Raw genomic sequence first — 19,775 nt, 5'->3', positions numbered from 1 at the left:
ACTTCCGCTTTATGGGACACACGATGGAAAGTGGACTCAATTCCCAGACCTAACTCTTACCTGTTTGGTATTCTGACGCTCGATTGTAAAATATGGCCAGCTGGTAAAAATGACAAAGGGCACTCCAGCGCTGGTCCTTTGGCTGCAGGCGGCGTGTCAGCGGCCTAAAACAGCAAGAAATAGCGAGAGAAATAAAGTGAGAAGCAAGCACTTTTTCAATTGGGCTCTCGGGTCTATGGGACTGGCGTGCAGCCTCTTGATCACAAGCGCAGGTCCAGCGTGAAAGGGCGTGGCAGTGGAGTCACTCTGCTATTAATACCTGGTTGGCCAATCCTCGTTGCAATGGATGGCCATCTGCAGCTTTACTTGTAGCTCCACTGAAGGTATTTTGTTTTGGGCAAAGGGGTGAGATTGTGATTTCCCCTGCGGCAGATGAAGAGAAAGGGCTTTATGCACTACAGGTCCCTGGACAGCCAAGCAAGTGTGAGCCGGAGACTGTGCTTCAGCTCTGAAGCAGTGTATCGAGAGCCTTCGAGGAGGAGGGGAATTAGCTCAGATGGTAGAGCGCTCGCTTAGCATGCGAGAGGTAGTGGGATCGATGCCCGCATTCTCCAGCAAGACGCTTTTTCTTCATTTTCACTATTTTATTCAAAACTCGCCAATCGTCGCAAATAAAGTCATGTGCTCGCTTCTGTTTTTTTTACTATCATCCTAAAAGTCTTCCGTCCACTTTCTGCTATCCCAAAGAGTCATCCGCGCGAGGGCCGGCAAGAGGCGTGATACTGTGCAACAGGCGCATTGCATGGCATTGGTGACATATTCAGGAAATTCCACTTTGATGCCACCCAGGGCTGTTAACCTTTTATTTCATTTCAATACGATGCTTCGAATAATTGGTTCAAAGTGCGCAGCCTTTGCTCTTTTATTTCGTTTTCATCGGAGCAGGTCGGAGCTGGCAGAAGAGTGAGCCCTGTCTGCAGGAGCTCTGATTCCAGAAAGCATATTTTCCCTGTCTTTCTTACCACTCATCTGTGTCTCTTCGCTGACATGAGGGGTTGCTACACTCTGCAGTCTCCCGGCATTTAAAGTCTGCTACCAGCAGAGCACGTTCTGGACTTCACAGCGCCCAGCAAAGTACTAGCCTGCGCCCACCCCCTACTACCGCAAAAACCTTTTGCATGCTTTGGCAGAAGTGTGAACAAAATGCCACGAACCACCCCAGATGGGACTCGAACCCACAATCCCTGGCTTAGGAGGCCAGTGCCTTATCCATTAGGCCACTGGGGCCACTCGACAGAGAAGGGGAAAGTTCTTTCTTTTCCTCTTCTCTCACTGGAGTCACGGGTACTGGCCCACTGAAAAGGGCAAGTTGGCTCACGTCCAAAGCTGCAGTGTCCCAGCACACGCGGGCAAAAGGCACCTGCTTGCACTCGGCTGGACACTTCCGCTTTATGGGACACACGATGGAAAGTGGACTCAATTCCCAGACCTAACTCTTACCTGTTTGGTATTCTGACGCTCGATTGTAAAATATGGCCAGCTGGTAAAAATGACAAAGGGCACTCCAGCGCTGGTCCTTTGGCTGCAGGCGGCGTGTCAGCGGCCTAAAACAGCAAGAAATAGCGAGAGAAATAAAGTGAGAAGCAAGCACCTTTTCAATTGGGCTCTCGGGTCTATGGGACTGGCGTGCAGCCTCTTGATCACAAGCGCAGGTCCAGCGTGAAAGGGCGTGGCAGTGGAGTCACTCTGCTATTAATACCTGGTTGGCCAATCCTCGTTGCAATGGATGGCCATCTGCAGCTTTACTTGTAGCTCCACTGAAGGTATTTTGTTTTGGGCAAAGGGGTGAGATTGTGATTTCCCCTGCGGCAGATGAAGAGAAAGGGCTTTATGCACTACAGGTCCCTGGACACCCAAGCAAGTGTGAGCCGGAGACTGTGCTTCAGCTCTGAAGCAGTGTATCGAGAGCCTTCCAGGAGGAGGGGAATTAGCTCAGATGGTAGAGCGCTCGCTTAGCATGCGAGAGGTAGCGGGATCGATGCCCGCATTCTCCAGCAAGACGCTTTTTCTTCATTTTCACTATTTTATTCAAAACACGCCAATCGTCGCAAATAAAGTCATGTGCTCGCTTCTGTTTTTTTTACTATCATCCTAAAAGTCTTCCGTCCACTTTCTGCTATCCCAAAGAGTCATCCGCGCGAGGGCCGGCAACAGGCGTGATACTGTGCAACAGGCGCATTGCATGGCATTGGTGACATATTCAGGAAATTCCACTTTGATGCCACCCAGGGCTGTTGACCTTTTATTTCAGTTCAATACGATGCTTCGAATAATTGGTTCAAAGTGCGCAGCCTTTGCTCTTTTATTTCGTTTTCATCGGAGCAGGTCGGAGCTGGCAGAAGAGTGAGCCCTGTCTGCAGGAGCTCTGATTCCAGAAAGCATATTTTCCCTGTCTTTCTTACCACTCATCTGTGTCTCTTCGCTGACATGAGGGGTTGCTACACTCTGCAGTCTCCCGGCATTTAAAGTCTGCTACCAGCAGAGCACGTTCTGGACTTCACAGCGCCCAGCAAAGTACTAGCCTGCGCCCTCCCCCTACTACCGCAAAAACCTTTTGCATAAGTGTGAACAAAATGCCACGAACCACCCCAGATGGGACTCGAACCCACAATCCCTGGCTTAGGAGGCCAGTGCCTTATCCATTAGGCCACTGGGGCCACTCGACAGAGAAGGGGAAAGTTCTTTCTTTTCCTCTTCTCTCACTGGAGTCACGGGTACTGGCCCACTGAAAAGGGCAAGTTGGCTCACGTCCAAAGCTGCAGTTTCCCAGCACACGCGGGCAAAAGGCACCTGCTTGCACTCGGCTGGACACTTCCGCTTTATGGGACACACGATGGAAAGTGGACTCAATTCCCAGACCTAACTCTTACCTGTTTGGTATTCTGACGCTCGATTGTAAAATATGGCCAGCTGGTAAAAATGACAAAGGGCACTCCAGCGCTGGTCCTTTGGCTGCAGGCGGCGTGTCAGCGGCCTAAAACAGCAAGAAATAGCGAGAGAAATAAAGTGAGAAGCAAGCACCTTTTCAATTGGGCTCTCGGGTCTATGGGACTGGCGTGCAGCCTCTTGATCACAAGCGCAGGTCCAGCGTGAAAGGGCGTGGCAGTGGAGTCACTCTGCTATTAATACCTGGTTGGCCAATCCTCATTGCAATGGATGGCCATCTGCAGCTTTACTTGTAGCTCCACTGAAGGTATTTTGTTTTGGGCAAAGGGGTGAGATTGTGATTTCCTCTGCGGCAGATGAAGAGAAAGGGCTTTATGCACTACAGGTCCCTGGACAGCCAAGCAAGTGTGAGCCGGAGACTGTGCTTCAGCTCTGAAGCAGTGTATCGAGAGCCTTCGAGGAGGAGGGGAATTAGCTCAGATGGTAGAGCGCTCGCTTAGCATGCGAGAGGTAGCGGGATCGATGCCCGCATTCTCCAGCAAGACGCTTTTTCTTCATTTTCACTATTTTATTCAAAACTCACCAATCGTCGCAAATAAAGTCATGTGCTCGCTTCTGTTTTTTTTACTATCATCCTAAAAGTCTTCCGTCCACTTTCTGCTATCCCAAAGAGTCATCCGCGCGAGGGCCGGCAACAGGCGTGATACTGTGCAACTGGCGCATTGCATGGCATTGGTGACATATTCAGGAAATTCCACTTTGATGCCACCCAGGGCTGTTAACCTTTTATTTCATTTCAATACGATGCTTAGAATAATTGGTTCAAAGTGCGCAGCCTTTGCTCTTTTATTTCGTTTTCATCGGAGCAGGTCGGAGCTGGCAGAAGAGTGAGCCCTGTCTGCAGGAGCTCTGATTCCAGAAAGCATATTTTCCCTGTCTTTCTTACCACTCATCTGTGTCTCTTCGCTGACATGAGGGGTTGCTACACTCTGCAGTCTCCCGGCATTTAAAGTCTGCTACCAGCAGAGCACGTTTTGGACTTCACAGCGCCCAGCAAAGTACTAGCCTGCGCCCACCCCCTACTACCGCAAAAACCTTTTGCATGCTTTGGCAGAAGTGTGAACAAAATGCCACGAACCACCCCAGATGGGACTCGAACCCACAATCCCTGGCTTAGGAGGCCAGTGCCTTATCCATTAGGCCACTGGGGCCACTCGACAGAGAAGGGGAAAGTTCTTTCTTTTCCTCTTCTCTCACTGGAGTCACAGGTACTGGCCCACTGAAAAGGGCAAGTTGGCTCACGTCCAAAGCTGCAGTGTCCCAGCACACGCGGGCAAAAGGCACCTGCTTGCACTCGGCTGGACACTTCCGCTTTATGGGACACACGATGGAAAGTGGACTCAATTCCCAGACCTAACTCTTACCTGTTTGGTATTCTGACGCTCGATTGTAAAATATGGCCAGCTGGTAAAAATGACAAAGGGCACTCCAGCGCTGGTCCTTTGGCTGCAGGCGGCGTGTCAGCGGCCTAAAACAGCAAGAAATAGCGAGAGAAATAAAGTGAGAAGCAAGCACCTTTTCAATTGGGCTCTCGGGTCTATGGGACTGGCGTGCAGCCTCTTGATCACAAGCGCAGGTCCAGCGTGAAAGGGCGTGGCAGTGGAGTCACTCTGCTATTAATACCTGGTTGGCCAATCCTCGTTGCAATGGATGGCCATCTGCAGCTTTACTTGTAGCTCCACTCTAGGTATTTTGTTTTGGGCAAAGGGGTGAGATTGTGATTTCCCCTGCGGCAGATGAAGAGAAAGGGCTTTATGCACTACAGGTCCCTGGACACCCAAGCAAGTGTGAGCCGGAGACTGTGCTTCAGCTCTGAAGCAGTGTATCGAGAGCCTTCCAGGAGGAGGGGAATTAGCTCAGATGGTAGAGCGCTCGCTTAGCATGCGAGAGGTAGCGGGATCGATGCCCGCATTCTCCAGCAAGACGCTTTTTCTTCATTTTCACTATTTTATTCAAAACACGCCAATCGTCGCAAATAAAGTCATGTGCTCGCTTCTGTTTTTTTTACTATCATCCTAAAAGTCTTCCGTCCACTTTCTGCTATCCCAAAGAGTCATCCGCGCGAGGGCCGGCAACAGGCGTGATACTGTGCAACAGGCGCATTGCATGGCATTGGTGACATATTCAGGAAATTCCACTTTGATGCCACCCAGGGCTGTTGACCTTTTATTTCAGTTCAATACGATGCTTCGAATAATTGGTTCAAAGTGCGCAGCCTTTGCTCTTTTATTTCGTTTTCATCGGAGCAGGTCGGAGCTGGCAGAAGAGTGAGCCCTGTCTGCAGGAGCTCTGATTCCAGAAAGCATATTTTCCCTGTCTTTCTTACCACTCATCTGTGTCTCTTCGCTGACATGAGGGGTTGCTACACTCTGCAGTCTCCCGGCATTTAAAGTCTGCTACCAGCAGAGCACGTTCTGGACTTCACAGCGCCCAGCAAAGTACTAGCCTGCGCCCTCCCCCTACTACCGCAAAAACCTTTTGCATAAGTGTGAACAAAATGCCACGAACCACCCCAGATGGGACTCGAACCCACAATCCCTGGCTTAGGAGGCCAGTGCCTTATCCATTAGGCCACTGGGGCCACTCGACAGAGAAGGGGAAAGTTCTTTCTTTTCCTCTTCTCTCACTGGAGTCACGGGTACTGGCCCACTGAAAAGGGCAAGTTGGCTCACGTCCAAAGCTGCAGTGTCCCAGCACACGCGGGCAAAAGGCACCTGCTTGCACTCGGCTGGACACTTCCGCTTTATGGGACACACGATGGAAAGTGGACTCAATTCCCAGACCTAACTCTTACCTGTTTGGTATTCTGACGCTCGATTGTAAAATATGGCCAGCTGGTAAAAATGACAAAGGGCACTCCAGCGCTGGTCCTTTGGCTGCAGGCGGCGTGTCAGCGGCCTAAAACAGCAAGAAATAGCGAGAGAAATAAAGTGAGAAGCAAGCACCTTTTCAATTGGGCTCTCGGGTCTATGGGACTGGCGTGCAGCCTCTTGATCACAAGCGCAGGTCCAGCGTGAAAGGGCGTGGCAGTGGAGTCACTCTGCTATTAATACCTGGTTGGCCAATCCTCGTTGCAATGGATGGCCATCTGCAGCTTTACTTGTAGCTCCACTGAAGGTATTTTGTTTTGGGCAAAGGGGTGAGATTGTGATTTCCCCTGCGGCAGATGAAGAGAAAGGGCTTTATGCACTACAGGTCCCTGGACAGCCAAGCAAGTGTGAGCCGGAGACTGTGATTCAGCTCTGAAGCAGTGTATCGAGAGCCTTCGAGGAGGAGGGGAATTAGCTCAGATGGTAGAGCGCTCGCTTAGCATAAGAGAGGTAGCGGGATCGATGCCCGCATTCTCCAGCAAGACGCTTTTTCTTCATTTTCACTATTTTATTCAAAACTCGCCAATCGTCGCAAATAAAGTCATGTGCTCGCTTCTGTTTTTTTTACTATCATCCTAAAAGTCTTCCGTCCACTTTCTGCTATCCCAAAGAGTCATCCGCGCGAGGGCCGGCAACAGGCGTGATACTGTGCAACAGGCGCATTGCATGGCATTGGTGACATATTCAGGAAATTCCACTTTGATGCCACCCAGGGCTGTTAACCTTTTATTTCATTTCAATACGATGCTTAGAATAATTGGTTCAAAGTGCGCAGCCTTTGCTCTTTTATTTCGTTTTCATCGGAGCAGGTCGGAGCTGGCAGAAGAGTGAGCCCTGTCTGCAGGAGCTCTGATTCCAGAAAGCATATTTTCCCTGTCTTTCTTACCACTCATCTGTGTCTCTTCGCTGACATGAGGGGTTGCTACACTCTGCAGTCTCCCGGCATTTAAAGTCTGCTACCAGCAGAGCACGTTCTGGACTTCACAGCGCCCAGCAAAGTACTAGCCTGCGCCCTCCCCCTACTACCGCAAAAACCTTTTGCATAAGTGTGAACAAAATGCCACGAACCACCCCAGATGGGACTCGAACCCACAATTCCTGGCTTAGGAGGCCAGTGCCTTATCCATTAGGCCACTGGGGCCACTCGACAGAGAAGGGGAAAGTTCTTTCTTTTCCTCTTCTCTCACTGGAGTCACGGGTACTGGCCCACTGAAAAGGGCAAGTTGGCTCACGTCCAAAGCTGCAGTGTCCCAGCACACGCGGGCAAAAGGCACCTGCTTGCACTCGGCTGGACACTTCCGCTTTATGGGACACACGATGGAAAGTGGACTCAATTCCCAGACCTAACTCTTACCTGTTTGGTATTCTGACGCTCGATTGTAAAATATGGCCAGCTGGTAAAAATGACAAAGGGCACTCCAGCGCTGGTCCTTTGGCTGCAGGCGGCGTGTCAGCGGCCTAAAACAGCAAGAAATAGCGAGAGAAATAAAGTGAGAAGCAAGCACCTTTTCAATTGGGCTCTCGGGTCTATGGGACTGGCGTGCAGCCTCTTGATCACAAGCGCAGGTCCAGCGTGAAAGGGCGTGGGAGTGGAGTCACTCTGCTATTAATACCTGGTTGGCCAATCCTCATTGCAATGGATGGCCATCTGCAGCTTTACTTGTAGCTCCACTGAAGGTATTTTGTTTTGGGCAAAGGGGTGAGATTGTGATTTCCTCTGCGGCAGATGAAGAGAAAGGGCTTTATGCACTACAGGTCCCTGGACAGCCAAGCAAGTGTGAGCCGGAGACTGTGCTTCAGCTCTGAAGCAGTGTATCGAGAGCCTTCAAGGAGGAGGGGAATTAGCTCAGATGGTAGAGCGCTCGCTTAGCATGCGAGAGGTAGCGGGATCGATGCCCGCATTCTCCAGCAAGACACTTTTTCTTCATTTTCACTATTTTATTCAAAACTCGCCAATCGTCGCAAATAAAGTCATGTGCTCGCTTCTGTTTTTTTTACTATCATCCTAAAAGTCTTCCGTCCACTTTCTGCTATCCCAAAGAGTCATCCGCGCGAGGGCCGGCAAGAGGCGTGATACTGTGCAACAGGCGCATTGCATGGCATTGGTGACATATTCAGGAAATTCCACTTTGATGCCACCCAGGGCTGTTAACCTTTTATTTCATTTCAATACGATGCTTCGAATAATTGGTTCAAAGTGCGCAGCCTTTGCTCTTTTATTTCGTTTTCATCGGAGCAGGTCGGAGCTGGCAGAAGAGTGAGCCCTGTCTGCAGGAGCTCTGATTCCAGAAAGCATATTTTCCCTGTCTTTCTTACCACTCATCTGTGTCTCTTCGCTGACATGAGGGGTTGCTACACTCTGCAGTCTCCCGGCATTTAAAGTCTGCTACCAGCAGAGCACGTTCTGGACTTCACAGCGCCCAGCAAAGTACTAGCCTGCGCCCACCCCCTACTACCGCAAAAACCTTTTGCATGCTTTGGCAGAAGTGTGAACAAAATGCCACGAACCACCCCAGATGGGACTCGAACCCACAATCCCTGGCTTAGGAGGCCAGTGCCTTATCCATTAGGCCACTGGGGCCACTCGACAGAGAAGGGGAAAGTTCTTTCTTTTCCTCTTCTCTCACTGGAGTCACGGGTACTGGCCCACTGAAAAGGGCAAGTTGGCTCACGTCCAAAGCTGCAGTGTCCCAGCACACGCGGGCAAAAGGCACCTGCTTGCACTCGGCTGGACACTTCCGCTTTATGGGACACACGATGGAAAGTGGACTCAATTCCCAGACCTAACTCTTACCTGTTTGGTATTCTGACGCTCGATTGTAAAATATGGCCAGCTGGTAAAAATGACAAAGGGCACTCCAGCGCTGGTCCTTTGGCTGCAGGCGGCGTGTCAGCGGCCTAAAACAGCAAGAAATAGCGAGAGAAATAAAGTGAGAAGCAAGCACCTTTTCAATTGGGCTCTCGGGTCTATGGCACTGGTGTGCAGCCTCTTGATCACAAGCGCAGGTCCAGCGTGAAAGGGCGTGGGAGTGGAGTCACTCTGCTATTAATACCTGGTTGGCCAATCCTCGTTGCAATGGATGGCCATCTGCAGCTTTACTTGTAGCTCCACTGAAGGTATTTTGTTTTGGGCAAAGGGGTGAGATTGTGATTTCCTCTGCGGCAGATGAAGAGAAAGGGCTTTATGCACTACAGGTCCCTGGACACCCAAGCAAGTGTGAGCCGGAGACTGTGCTTCAGCTCTGAAGCAGTGTATCGAGAGCCTTCCAGGAGGAGGGGAATTAGCTCAGATGGTAGAGCGCTCGCTTAGCATGCGAGAGGTAGCGGGATCGATGCCCGCATTCTCCAGCAAGACGCTTTTTCTTCATTTTCACTATTTTATTCAAAACACGCCAATCGTCGCAAATAAAGTCATGTGCTCGCTTCTGTTTTTTTTACTATCATCCTAAAAGTCTTCCGTCCACTTTCTGCTATCCCAAAGAGTCATCCGCGCGAGGGCCGGCAACAGGCGTGATACTGTGCAACAGGCGCATTGCATGGCATTGGTGACATATTCAGGAAATTCCACTTTGATGCCACCCAGGGCTGTTGACCTTTTATTTCAGTTCAATACGATGCTTCGAATAATTGGTTCAAAGTGCGCAGCCTTTGCTCTTTTATTTCGTTTTCATCGGAGCAGGTCGGAGCTGGCAGAAGAGTGAGCCCTGTCTGCAGGAGCTCTGATTCCAGAAAGCATATTTTCCCTGTCTTTCTTACCACTCATCTGTGTCTCTTCGCTGACATGAGGGGTTGCTACACTCTGCAGTCTCCCGGCATTTAAAGTCTGCTACCAGCAGAGCACGTTCTGGACTTCACAGCGCCCAGCAAAGTACTAGCCTGCGCCCACCCCCTACTACCGCAAAAACCTTTTGCATGCTTTGGCAGAAGTGTGAACAAAATGCCACGAACCACCCCAGATGGGACTCGAACCCACAATCCCTGGCTTAGGAGGCCAGTGCCTTATCCATTAGGCCACTGGGGCCACTCGACAGAGAAGGGGAAAGTTCTTTCTTTTCCTCTTCTCTCACTGGAGTCACGGGTACTGGCCCACTGAAAAGGGCAAGTTGGCTCACGTCCAAAGCTGCAGTGTCCCAGCACACGCGGGCAAAAGGCACCTGCTTGCACTCGGCTGGACACTTCCGCTTTATGGGACACACGATGGAAAGTGGACTCAATTCCCAGACCTAACTCTTACCTGTTTGGTATTCTGACGCTCGATTGTAAAATATGGCCAGCTGGTAAAAATGACAAAGGGCACTCCAGCGCTGGTCCTTTGGCTGCAGGCGGCGTGTCAGCGGCCTAAAACAGCAAGAAATAGCGAGAGAAATAAAGTGAGAAGCAAGCACCTTTTCAATTGGGCTCTCGGGTCTATGGGACTGGCGTGCAGCCTCTTGATCACAAGCGCAGGTCCAGCGTGAAAGGGCGTGGCAGTGGAGTCACTCTGCTATTAATACCTGGTTGGCCAATCCTCGTTGCAATGGATGGCCATCTGCAGCTTTACTTGTAGCTCCACTGAAGGTATTTTGTTTTGGGCAAAGGGGTGAGATTGTGATTTCCCCTGCGGCAGATGAAGAGAAAGGGCTTTATGCACTACAAGTCCCTGGACAGCCAAGCAAGTGTGAGCCGGAGACTGTGCTTCAGCTCTGAAGCAGTGTATCGAGAGCCTTCGAGGAGAAGGGGAATTACCTCAGATGGTAGAGCGCTCGCTTAGCATGCGAGAGGTAGCGGGATCGATGCCCGCATTCTCCAGCAAGACGCTTTTTCTTCATTTTCACTATTTTATTCAAAACTCGCCAATCGTCGCAAATAAAGTCATGTGCTCGCTTCTGTTTTTTTTACTATCATCCTAAAAGTCTTCCGTCCACTTTCTGCTATCCCAAAGAGTCATCCGCGCGAGGGCCGGCAACAGGCGTGATACTGTGCAACAGGCGCATTGCATGGCATTGGTGACATATTCAGGAAATTCCACTTTGATGCCACCCAGGGCTGTTAACCTTTTATTTCATTTCAATACGATGCTTAGAATAATTGGTTCAAAGTGCGCAGCCTTTGCTCTTTTATTTCGTTTTCATCGGAGCAGGTCGGAGCTGGCAGAAGAGTGAGCCCTGTCTGCAGGAGCTCTGATTCCAGAAAGCATATTTTCCCTGTCTTTCTTACCACTCATCTGTGTCTCTTCGCTGACATGAGGGGTTGCTACACTCTGCAGTCTCCCGGCATTTAAAGTCTGCTACCAGCAGAGCACGTTCTGGACTTCACAGCGCCCAGCAAAGTACTAGCCTGCGCCCTCCCCCTACTACCGGAAAAACCTTTTGCATAAGTGTGAACAAAATGCCACGAACCACCCCAGATGGGACTCAAACCCACAATCCCTGGCTTAGGAGGCCAGTGCCTTATCCATTAGGCCACTGGGGCCACTCGACAGAGAAGGGGAAAGTTCTTTCTTTTCCTCTTCTCTCACTGGAGTCACGGGTACTGGCCCACTGAAAAGGGCAAGTTGGCTCACGTCCAAAGCTGCAGTGTCCCAGCACACGCGGGCAAAAGGCACCTGCTTGCACTCGGCTGGACACTTCCGCTTTATGGGACACACGATGGAAAGTGGACTCAATTCCCAGACCTAACTCTTACCTGTTTGGTATTCTGACGCTCGATTGTAAAATATGGCCAGCTGGTAAAAATGACAAAGGGCACTCCAGCGCTGGTCCTTTGGCTGCAGGCGGCGTGTCAGCGGCCTAAAACAGCAAGAAATAGCGAGAGAAATAAAGTGAGAAGCAAGCACCTTTTCAATTGGGCTCTCGGGTCTATGGGACTGGCGTGCAGCCTCTTGATCACAAGCGCAGGTCCAGCGTGAAAGGGCGTGGGAGAGGAGTCACTCTGCTATTAATACCTGGTTGGCCAATCCTCATTGCAATGGATGGCCATCTGCAGCTTTACTTGTAGCTCCACTGAAGGTATTTTGTTTTGGGCAAAGGGGTGAGATTGTGATTTCCTCTGCGGCATTTGAAGAGAAAGGGCTTTATGCACTACAGGTCCCTGGACAGCCTAGCAAGTGTGAGCCGGAGACTGTGCTTCAGCTCTGAAGCAGTGTATCGAGAGCCTTCAAGAGGAGGGGAATTAGCTCAGATGGTAGAGCGCTCGCTTAGCATGCGAGAGGTAGCGGGATCGATGCCCGCATTCTCCAGCAAGACACTTTTTCTTCATTTTCACTATTTTATTCAAAACTCACCAATCGTCGCAAATAAAGTCATGTGCTCGCTTCTGTTTTTTTTACTATCATCCTAAAAGTCTTCCGTCCACTTTCTGCTATCCCAAAGAGTCATCCGCGCGAGGGCCGGCAAGAGGCGTGATACTGTGCAACAGGCGCATTGCATGGCATTGGTGACATATTCAGGAAATTCCACTTTGATGCCACCCAGGGCTGTTAACCTTTTATTTCATTTCAATACGATGCTTCGAATAATTGGTTCAAAGTGCGCAGCCTTTGCTCTTTTATTTCGTTTTCATCGGAGCAGGTCGGAGCTGGCAGAAGAGTGAGCCCTGTCTGCAGGAGCTCTGATTCCAGAAAGCATATTTTCCCTGTCTTTCTTACCACTCATCTGTGTCTCTTCGCTGACATGAGGGGTTGCTACACTCTGCAGTCTCCCGGCATTTAAAGTCTGCTACCAGCAGAGCACGTTCTGGACTTCACAGCGCCCAGCAAAGTACTAGCCTGCGCCCACCCCCTACTACCGCAAAAACCTTTTTCATGCTTTGGCAGAAGTGTGAACAAAATGCCACGAACCACCCCAGATGGGACTCGAACCCACAATCCTTGGCTGAGGAGGCCAGTGCCTTATCCATTAGGCCACTGGGGCCACTCGACAGAGAAGGGGAAAGTTCTTTCTTTTCCTCTTCTCTCACTGGAGTCACGGGTACTGGCCCACTGAAAAGGGCAAGTTGGCTCACGTCCAAAGCTGCAGTGTCCCAGCACACGCGGGCAAAAGGCACCTGCTTGCACTCGGCTGGACACTTCCGCTTTATGGGACACACGATGGAAAGTGGACTCAATTCCCAGACCTAACTCTTACCTGTTTGGTATTCTGACGCTCGATTGTAAAATATGGCCAGCTGGTAAAAATGACAAAGGGCACTCCAGCGCTGGTCCTTTGGCTGCAGGCGGCGTGTCAGCGGACTAAAACAGCAAGAAATAGCGAGAGAAATAAAGTGAGAAGCAAGCACCTTTTCAATTGGGCTCTCGGGTCTATGGGACTGGCGTGCAGCCTCTTGATCACAAGCGCAGGTCCAGCGTGAAAGGGCGTGGCAGTGGAGTCACTCTGCTATTAATACCTGGTTGGCCAATCCTCGTTGCAATGGATGGCCATCTGCAGCTTTACTTGTAGCTCCACTGAAGGTATTTTGTTTTGGGCAAAGGGGTGAGATTGTGATTTCCTCTGCGGCAGATGAAGAGAAAGGGCTTTATGCACTACAGGTCCCTGGACAGCCAAGCAAGTGTGAGCCGGAGACTGTGCTTCAGCTCTGAAGCAGTGTATCGAGAGCCTTCGAGGAGGAGGGGAATTAGCTCAGATGGTAGAGCGCTCGCTTAGCATGCGAGAGGTAGCGGGATCGATGCCCGCATTCTCCAGCAAGACACTTTTTCTTCATTTTCACTATTTTATTCAAAACTCACCAATCGTCGCAAATAAAGTCATGTGCTCGCTTCTGTTTTTTTTACTATCATCCTAAAAGTCTTCCGTCCACTTTCTGCTATCCCAAAGAGTCATCCGCGCGAGGGCCGGCAACAGGCGTGATACTGTGCAACAGGCGCATTGCATGGCATTGGTGACATATTCAGGAAATTCCACTTTGATGCCACCCAGGGCTGTTAACCTTTTATTTCATTTCAATACGATGCTTAGAATAATTGGTTCAAAGTGCGCAGCCTTTGCTCTTTTATTTCGTTTTCATCGGAGCAGGTCGGAGCTGGCAGAAGAGTGAGCCCTGTCTGCAGGAGCTCAGATTCCAGAAAGCATATTTTCCCTGTCTTTCTTACCACTCATCTGTGTCTCTTCGCTGACATGAGGGGTTGCTACACTCTGCAGTCTCCCGGCATTTAAAGTCTGCTACCAGCAGAGCACGTTCTGGACTTCACAGCGCCCAGCAAAGTCCAGAGCCTGCGCCCTCCCCCTACTACCGCAAAAACCTTTTGCATAAGTGTGAACAAAATGCCACGAACCACCCCAGATGGGGCTCGAACCCACAATCCCTGGCTTAGGAGGCCAGTGCCTTATCCATTAGGCCACTGGGGCCACTCGACAGAGAAGGGGAAAGTTCTTTCTTTTCCTCTTCTCTCACTGGAGTCACGGGTACTGGCCCACTGAAAAGGGCAAGTTGGCTCACGTCCAAAGCTGCAGTGTCCCAGCACACGCGGGCAAAAGGCACCTGCTTGCACTCGGCTGGACACTTCCGCTTTATGGGACACACGATGGAAAGTGGACTCAATTCCCAGACCTAACTCTTACCTGTTTGGTATTCTGACGCTCGATTGTAAAATATGGCCAGCTGGTAAAAATGACAAAGGGCACTCCAGCGCTGGTCCTTTGGCTGCAGGCGGCGTGTCAGCGGCCTAAAACAGCAAGAAATAGCGAGAGAAATAAAGTGAGAAGCAAGCACCTTTTCAATTGGGCTCTCGGGTCTATGGGACTGGCGTGCAGCCTCTTGATCACAAGCGCAGGTCCAGCGTGAAAGGGCGTGGCAGTGGAGTCACTCTGCTATTAATACCTGGTTGGCCAATCCTCGTTGCAATGGATGGCCATCTGCAGCTTTACTTGTAGCTCCACTGAAGGTATTTTGTTTTGGGCAAAGGGGTGAGATTGTGATTTCCCCTGCGGCAGATGAAGAGAAAGGGCTTTATGCACTACAGGTCCCTGGACAGCCAAGCAAGTGTGAGCCGGAGACTGTGCTTCAGCTCTGAAGCAGTGTATCGAGAGCCTTCGAGGAGGAGGGGAATTAGCTCAGATGGTAGAGCGCTCGCTTAGCATGCGAGAGGTAGCGGGATCGATGCCCGCATTCTCCAGCAAGACGCTTTTTCTTCATTTTCACTATTTTATTCAAAACTCGCCAATCGTCGCAAATAAAGTCATGTGCTCGCTTCTGTTTTTTTTACTATCATCCTAAAAGTCTTCCGTCCACTTTCTGCTATCCCAAAGAGTCATCCGCGCGAGGGCCGGCAACAGGCGTGATACTGTGCAACAGGCGCATTGCATGGCATTGGTGACATATTCAGGAAATTCCACTTTGATGCCACCCAGGGCTGTTAACCTTTTATTTCATTTCAATACGATGCTTAGAATAATTGGTTCAAAGTGCGCAGCCTTTGCTCTTTTATTTCGTTTTCATCGGAGCAGGTCGGAGCTGGCAGAAGAGTGAGCCCTGTCTGCAGGAGCTCTGATTCCAGAAAGCATATTTTCCCTGTCTTTCTTACCACTCATCTGTGTCTCTTCGCTGACATGAGGGGTTGCTACACTCTGCAGTCTCCCGGCATTTAAAGTCTGCTACCAGCAGAGCACGTTCTGGACTTCACAGCGCCCAGCAAAGTACTAGCCTGCGCCCTCCCCCTACTACCGCAAAAACCTTTTGCATAAGTGTGAACAAAATGCCACGAACCACCCCAGATGGGACTCGAACCCACAATCCCTGGCTTAGGAGGCCAGTGCCTTATCCATTAGGCCACTGGGGCCACTCGACAGAGAAGGGGAAAGTTCTTTCTTTTCCTCTTCTCTCACTGGAGTCACGGGTACTGGCCCACTGAAAAGGGCAAGTTGGCTCACGTCCAAAGCTGCAGTGTCCCAGCACACGCGGGCAAAAGGCACCTGCTTGCACTCGGCTGGACACTTCCGCTTTATGGGACACACGATGGAAAGTGGACTCAATTCCCAGACCTAACTCTTACCTGTTTGGTATTCTGACGCTCGATTGTAAAATATGGCCAGCTGGTAAAAATGACAAAGGGCACTCCAGCGCTGGTCCTTTGGCTGCAGGCGGCGTGTCAGCGGCCTAAAACAGCAAGAAATAGCGAGAGAAATAAAGTGAGAAGCAAGCACCTTTTCAATTGGGCTCTCGGGTCTATGGGACTGGCGTGCAGCCTCTTGATCACAAGCGCAGGTCCAGCGTGAAAGGGCGTGGCAGTGGAGTCACTCTGCTATTAATACCTGGTTGGCCAATCCTCGTTGCAATGGATGGCCATCTGCAGCTTTACTTGTAGCTCCACTGAAGGTATTTTGTTTTGGGCAAAGGGGTGAGATTGTGATTTCCCCTGTGGTAGATGAAGAGAAAGGGCTTTATGCACTACAGGTCCCTGGACAGCCAAGCAAGTGTGAGCCGGAGACTGTGCTTCAGCTCTGAAGCAGTGTATCGAGAGCCTTCGAGGAGGAGGGGAATTAGCTCAGATGGTAGAGCGCTCGCTTAGCATGCGAGAGGTAGCGGGATCGATGCCCGCATTCTCCAGCAAGACGCTTTTTCTTCATTTTCACTATTTTATTCAAAACTCGCCAATCGTCGCAAATAAAGTCATGTGCTCGCTTCTGTTTTTTTTACTATCATCCTAAAAGTCTTCCGTCCACTTTCTGCTATCCCAAAGAGTCATCCGCGCGAGGGCCGGCAACAGGCGTGATACTGTGCAACAGGCGCATTGCATGGCATTGGTGACATATTCAGGAAATTCCACTTTGATGCCACCCAGGGCTGTTAACCTTTTATTTCATTTCAATACGATGCTTAGAATAATTGGTTCAAAGTGCGCAGCCTTTGCTCTTTTATTTCGTTTTCATCGGAGCAGGTCGGAGCTGGCAGAAGAGTGAGCCCTGTCTGCAGGAGCTCTGATTCCAGAAAGCATATTTTCCCTGTCTTTCTTACCACTCATCTGTGTCTCTTCGCTGACATGAGGGGTTGCTACACTCTGCAGTCTCCCGGCATTTAAAGTCTGCTACCAGCAGAGCACGTTCTGGACTTCACAGCGCCCAGCAAAGTACTAGCCTGCGCCCACCCCCTACTACCGCAAAAACCTTTTGCATAAGTGTGAACAAAATGCCACGAACCACCCCAGATGGGACTCGAACCCACAATCCCTGGCTTAGAAGGCCAGTGCCTTATCCATTAGGCCACTGGGGCAACTCGACAGAGAAGGGGAAAGTTCTTTCTTTTCCTCTTCTCTCACTGGAGTCACGGGTACTGGCCCACTGAAAAGGGCAAGTTGGCTCACGTCCAAAGCTGCAGTGTCCCAGCACACGCGGGCAAAAGGCACCTGCTTGCACTCGGCTGGACACTTCCGCTTTATGGGACACACGATGGAAAGTGGACTCAATTCCCAGACCTAACTCTTACCTGTTTGGTATTCTGACGCTCGATTGTAAAATATGGCCAGCTGGTAAAAATGACAAAGGGCACTCCAGCGCTGGTCCTTTGGCTGCAGGCGGCGTGTCAGCGGCCTAAAACAGCAAGAAATAGCGAGAGAAATAAAGTGAGAAGCAAGCACCTTTTCAATTGGGCTCTCGGGTCTATGGGACTGGCGTGCAGCCTCTTGATCACAAGCGCAGGTCCAGCGTGAAAGGGCGTGGGAGAGGAGTCACTCTGCTATTAATACCTGGTTGGCCAATCCTCATTGCAATGGATGGCCATCTGCAGCTTTACTTGTAGCTCCACTGAAGGTATTTTGTTTTGGGCAAAGGGGTGAGATTGTGATTTCCTCTGCGGCATTTGAAGAGAAAGGGCTTTATGCACTACAGGTCCCTGGACAGCCAAGCAAGTGTGAGCCGGAGACTGTGCTTCAGCTCTGAAGCAGTGTATCGAGAGCCTTCAAGAGGAGGGGAATTAGCTCAGATGGTAGAGCGCTCGCTTAGCATGCGAGAGGTAGCGGGATCGATGCCCGCATTCTCCAGCAAGACACTTTTTCTTCATTTTCACTATTTTATTCAAAACTCACCAATCGTCGCAAATAAAGTCATGTGCTCGCTTCTGTTTTTTTTACTATCATCCTAAAAGTCTTCCGTCCACTTTCTGCTATCCCAAAGAGTCATCCGCGCGAGGGCCGGCAAGAGGCGTGATACTGTGCAACAGGCGCATTGCATGGCATTGGTGACATATTCAGGAAATTCCACTTTGATGCCACCCAGGGCTGTTAACCTTTTATTTCATTTCAATACGATGCTTCGAATAATTGGTTCAAAGTGCGCAGCCTTTGCTCTTTTATTTCGTTTTCATCGGAGCAGGTCGGAGCTGGCAGAAGAGTGAGCCCTGTCTGCAGGAGCTCTGATTCCAGAAAGCATATTTTCCCTGTCTTTCTTACCACTCATCTGTGTCTCTTCGCTGACATGAGGGGTTGCTACACTCTGCAGTCTCCCGGCATTTAAAGTCTGCTACCAGCAGAGCACGTTCTGGACTTCACAGCGCCCAGCAAAGTCCAGAGCCTGCGCCCTCCCCCTACTACCGCAAAAACCTTTTGCATAAGTGTGAACAAAATGCCACGAACCACCCCAGATGGGGCTCGAACCCACAATCCCTGGCTTAGGAGGCCAGTGCCTTATCCATTAGGCCACTGGGGCCACTCGACAGAGAAGGGGAAAGTTCTTTCTTTTCCTCTTCTCTCACTGGAGTCACGGGTACTGGCCCACTGAAAAGGGCAAGTTGGCTCACGTCCAAAGCTGCAGTGTCCCAGCACACGCGGGCAAAAGGCACCTGCTTGCACTCGGCTGGACACTTCCGCTTTATGGGACACACGATGGAAAGTGGACTCAATTCCCAGACCTAACTCTTACCTGTTTGGTATTCTGACGCTCGATTGTAAAATATGGCCAGCTGGTAAAAATGACAAAGGGCACTCCAGCGCTGGTCCTTTGGCTGCAGGCGGCGTGTCAGCGGCCTAAAACAGCAAGAAATAGCGAGAGAAATAAAGTGAGAAGCAAGCACCTTTTCAATTGGGCTCTCGGGTCTATGGGACTGGCGTGCAGCCTCTTGATCACAAGCACAGGTCCAGCGTGAAAGGGCGTGGGAGTGGAGTCACTCTGCTATTAATACCTGGTTGGCCAATCCTCATTGCAATGGATGGCCATCTGCAGCTTTACTTGTAGCTCCACTGAAGGTATTTTGTTTTGGGCAAAGGGGTGAGATTGTGATTTCCTCTGCGGCAGATGAAGAGAAAGGGCTTTATGCACTACAGGTCCCTGGACAGCCAAGCAAGTGTGAGCCGGAGACTGTGCTTCAGCTCTGAAGCAGTGTATCGAGAGCCTTCGAGGAGAAGGGGAATTAGCTCAGATGGTAGAGCGCTCGCTTAGCATGCGAGAGGTAGCGGGATCGATGCCCGCATTCTCCAGCAAGACACTTTTTCTTCATTTTCACTATTTTATTCAAAACTCACCAATCGTCGCAAATAAAGTCATGTGCTCGCTTCTGTTTTTTTTACTATCATCCTAAAAGTCTTCCGTCCACTTTCTGCTATCCCAAAGAGTCATCCGCGCGAGGGCCGGCAACAGGCGTGATACTGTGCAACAGGCGCATTGCATGGCATTGGTGACATATTCAGGAAATTCCACTTTGATGCCACCCAGGGCTGTTAACCTTTTATTTCATTTCAATACGATGCTTCGAATAATTGGTTCAAAGTGCGCAGCCTTTGCTCTTTTATTTCGTTTTCATCGGAGCAGGTCGGAGCTGGCAGAAGAGTGAGCCCTGTCTGCAGGAGCTCTGATTCCAGAAAGCATATTTTCCCTGTCTTTCTTACCACTCATCTGTGTCTCTTCGCTGACATGAGGGGTTGCTACACTCTGCAGTCTCCCGGCATTTAAAGTCTGCTACCAGCAGAGCACGTTCTGGACTTCACAGCGCCCAGCAAAG

The 19,775-nt window shown here is 50.4% G+C and overlaps 25 non-coding genes across 25 annotated transcripts; 12 read left to right on the top strand and 13 right to left on the bottom strand.

Moving 5' to 3' along the window:
• Positions 1–541: 541 nt before the first annotated feature.
• TRNAA-AGC (transfer RNA alanine (anticodon AGC)) lies at positions 542–614 on the top strand. The gene has a single exon. It is a non-coding gene; the product is annotated as a tRNA-Ala (tRNA).
• Positions 615–1,214: 600 nt separating this feature from the next.
• Positions 1,215–1,287, bottom strand: TRNAR-CCU (transfer RNA arginine (anticodon CCU)). Its single transcript has one exon. It is a non-coding gene; the product is annotated as a tRNA-Arg (tRNA).
• Positions 1,288–1,981: 694 nt separating this feature from the next.
• Positions 1,982–2,054, top strand: TRNAA-AGC (transfer RNA alanine (anticodon AGC)). The gene has a single exon. It is a non-coding gene; the product is annotated as a tRNA-Ala (tRNA).
• Positions 2,055–2,644: 590 nt separating this feature from the next.
• TRNAR-CCU (transfer RNA arginine (anticodon CCU)) lies at positions 2,645–2,717 on the bottom strand. Its single transcript has one exon. It is a non-coding gene; the product is annotated as a tRNA-Arg (tRNA).
• Positions 2,718–3,411: 694 nt separating this feature from the next.
• Positions 3,412–3,484, top strand: TRNAA-AGC (transfer RNA alanine (anticodon AGC)). The gene has a single exon. It is a non-coding gene; the product is annotated as a tRNA-Ala (tRNA).
• Positions 3,485–4,084: 600 nt separating this feature from the next.
• TRNAR-CCU (transfer RNA arginine (anticodon CCU)) lies at positions 4,085–4,157 on the bottom strand. Its single transcript has one exon. It is a non-coding gene; the product is annotated as a tRNA-Arg (tRNA).
• Positions 4,158–4,851: 694 nt separating this feature from the next.
• TRNAA-AGC (transfer RNA alanine (anticodon AGC)) lies at positions 4,852–4,924 on the top strand. The gene has a single exon. It is a non-coding gene; the product is annotated as a tRNA-Ala (tRNA).
• Positions 4,925–5,514: 590 nt separating this feature from the next.
• On the bottom strand, positions 5,515–5,587 carry TRNAR-CCU (transfer RNA arginine (anticodon CCU)). Its single transcript has one exon. It is a non-coding gene; the product is annotated as a tRNA-Arg (tRNA).
• A 1,357-nt stretch (positions 5,588–6,944) lies between these two features.
• On the bottom strand, positions 6,945–7,017 carry TRNAR-CCU (transfer RNA arginine (anticodon CCU)). The gene has a single exon. It is a non-coding gene; the product is annotated as a tRNA-Arg (tRNA).
• Positions 7,018–7,711: 694 nt separating this feature from the next.
• Positions 7,712–7,784, top strand: TRNAA-AGC (transfer RNA alanine (anticodon AGC)). Its single transcript has one exon. It is a non-coding gene; the product is annotated as a tRNA-Ala (tRNA).
• Positions 7,785–8,384: 600 nt separating this feature from the next.
• On the bottom strand, positions 8,385–8,457 carry TRNAR-CCU (transfer RNA arginine (anticodon CCU)). Its single transcript has one exon. It is a non-coding gene; the product is annotated as a tRNA-Arg (tRNA).
• Positions 8,458–9,151: 694 nt separating this feature from the next.
• TRNAA-AGC (transfer RNA alanine (anticodon AGC)) lies at positions 9,152–9,224 on the top strand. Its single transcript has one exon. It is a non-coding gene; the product is annotated as a tRNA-Ala (tRNA).
• A 600-nt stretch (positions 9,225–9,824) lies between these two features.
• On the bottom strand, positions 9,825–9,897 carry TRNAR-CCU (transfer RNA arginine (anticodon CCU)). Its single transcript has one exon. It is a non-coding gene; the product is annotated as a tRNA-Arg (tRNA).
• Positions 9,898–11,254: 1,357 nt separating this feature from the next.
• TRNAR-CCU (transfer RNA arginine (anticodon CCU)) lies at positions 11,255–11,327 on the bottom strand. Its single transcript has one exon. It is a non-coding gene; the product is annotated as a tRNA-Arg (tRNA).
• Positions 11,328–12,020: 693 nt separating this feature from the next.
• On the top strand, positions 12,021–12,093 carry TRNAA-AGC (transfer RNA alanine (anticodon AGC)). Its single transcript has one exon. It is a non-coding gene; the product is annotated as a tRNA-Ala (tRNA).
• A 600-nt stretch (positions 12,094–12,693) lies between these two features.
• Positions 12,694–12,766, bottom strand: TRNAR-CCU (transfer RNA arginine (anticodon CCU)). Its single transcript has one exon. It is a non-coding gene; the product is annotated as a tRNA-Arg (tRNA).
• A 694-nt stretch (positions 12,767–13,460) lies between these two features.
• TRNAA-AGC (transfer RNA alanine (anticodon AGC)) lies at positions 13,461–13,533 on the top strand. Its single transcript has one exon. It is a non-coding gene; the product is annotated as a tRNA-Ala (tRNA).
• Positions 13,534–14,124: 591 nt separating this feature from the next.
• TRNAR-CCU (transfer RNA arginine (anticodon CCU)) lies at positions 14,125–14,197 on the bottom strand. The gene has a single exon. It is a non-coding gene; the product is annotated as a tRNA-Arg (tRNA).
• Positions 14,198–14,891: 694 nt separating this feature from the next.
• On the top strand, positions 14,892–14,964 carry TRNAA-AGC (transfer RNA alanine (anticodon AGC)). The gene has a single exon. It is a non-coding gene; the product is annotated as a tRNA-Ala (tRNA).
• A 590-nt stretch (positions 14,965–15,554) lies between these two features.
• Positions 15,555–15,627, bottom strand: TRNAR-CCU (transfer RNA arginine (anticodon CCU)). Its single transcript has one exon. It is a non-coding gene; the product is annotated as a tRNA-Arg (tRNA).
• A 694-nt stretch (positions 15,628–16,321) lies between these two features.
• Positions 16,322–16,394, top strand: TRNAA-AGC (transfer RNA alanine (anticodon AGC)). The gene has a single exon. It is a non-coding gene; the product is annotated as a tRNA-Ala (tRNA).
• A 590-nt stretch (positions 16,395–16,984) lies between these two features.
• On the bottom strand, positions 16,985–17,057 carry TRNAR-UCU (transfer RNA arginine (anticodon UCU)). The gene has a single exon. It is a non-coding gene; the product is annotated as a tRNA-Arg (tRNA).
• A 693-nt stretch (positions 17,058–17,750) lies between these two features.
• TRNAA-AGC (transfer RNA alanine (anticodon AGC)) lies at positions 17,751–17,823 on the top strand. Its single transcript has one exon. It is a non-coding gene; the product is annotated as a tRNA-Ala (tRNA).
• Positions 17,824–18,414: 591 nt separating this feature from the next.
• TRNAR-CCU (transfer RNA arginine (anticodon CCU)) lies at positions 18,415–18,487 on the bottom strand. Its single transcript has one exon. It is a non-coding gene; the product is annotated as a tRNA-Arg (tRNA).
• Positions 18,488–19,181: 694 nt separating this feature from the next.
• TRNAA-AGC (transfer RNA alanine (anticodon AGC)) lies at positions 19,182–19,254 on the top strand. Its single transcript has one exon. It is a non-coding gene; the product is annotated as a tRNA-Ala (tRNA).
• Positions 19,255–19,775: the final 521 nt, after the last annotated feature.

This window comes from Ambystoma mexicanum, chromosome 5q (assembly GCF_040938575.1).
Source record: "Ambystoma mexicanum isolate Mex_15411 chromosome 5q, UKY_AmexF1_1, whole genome shotgun sequence".
Lineage (NCBI taxonomy): Eukaryota > Metazoa > Chordata > Amphibia > Caudata > Ambystomatidae > Ambystoma > Ambystoma mexicanum.
Note: the sequence above shows the minus strand (reverse complement) of the source record. Positions and strands in the feature narration are given on the sequence as shown.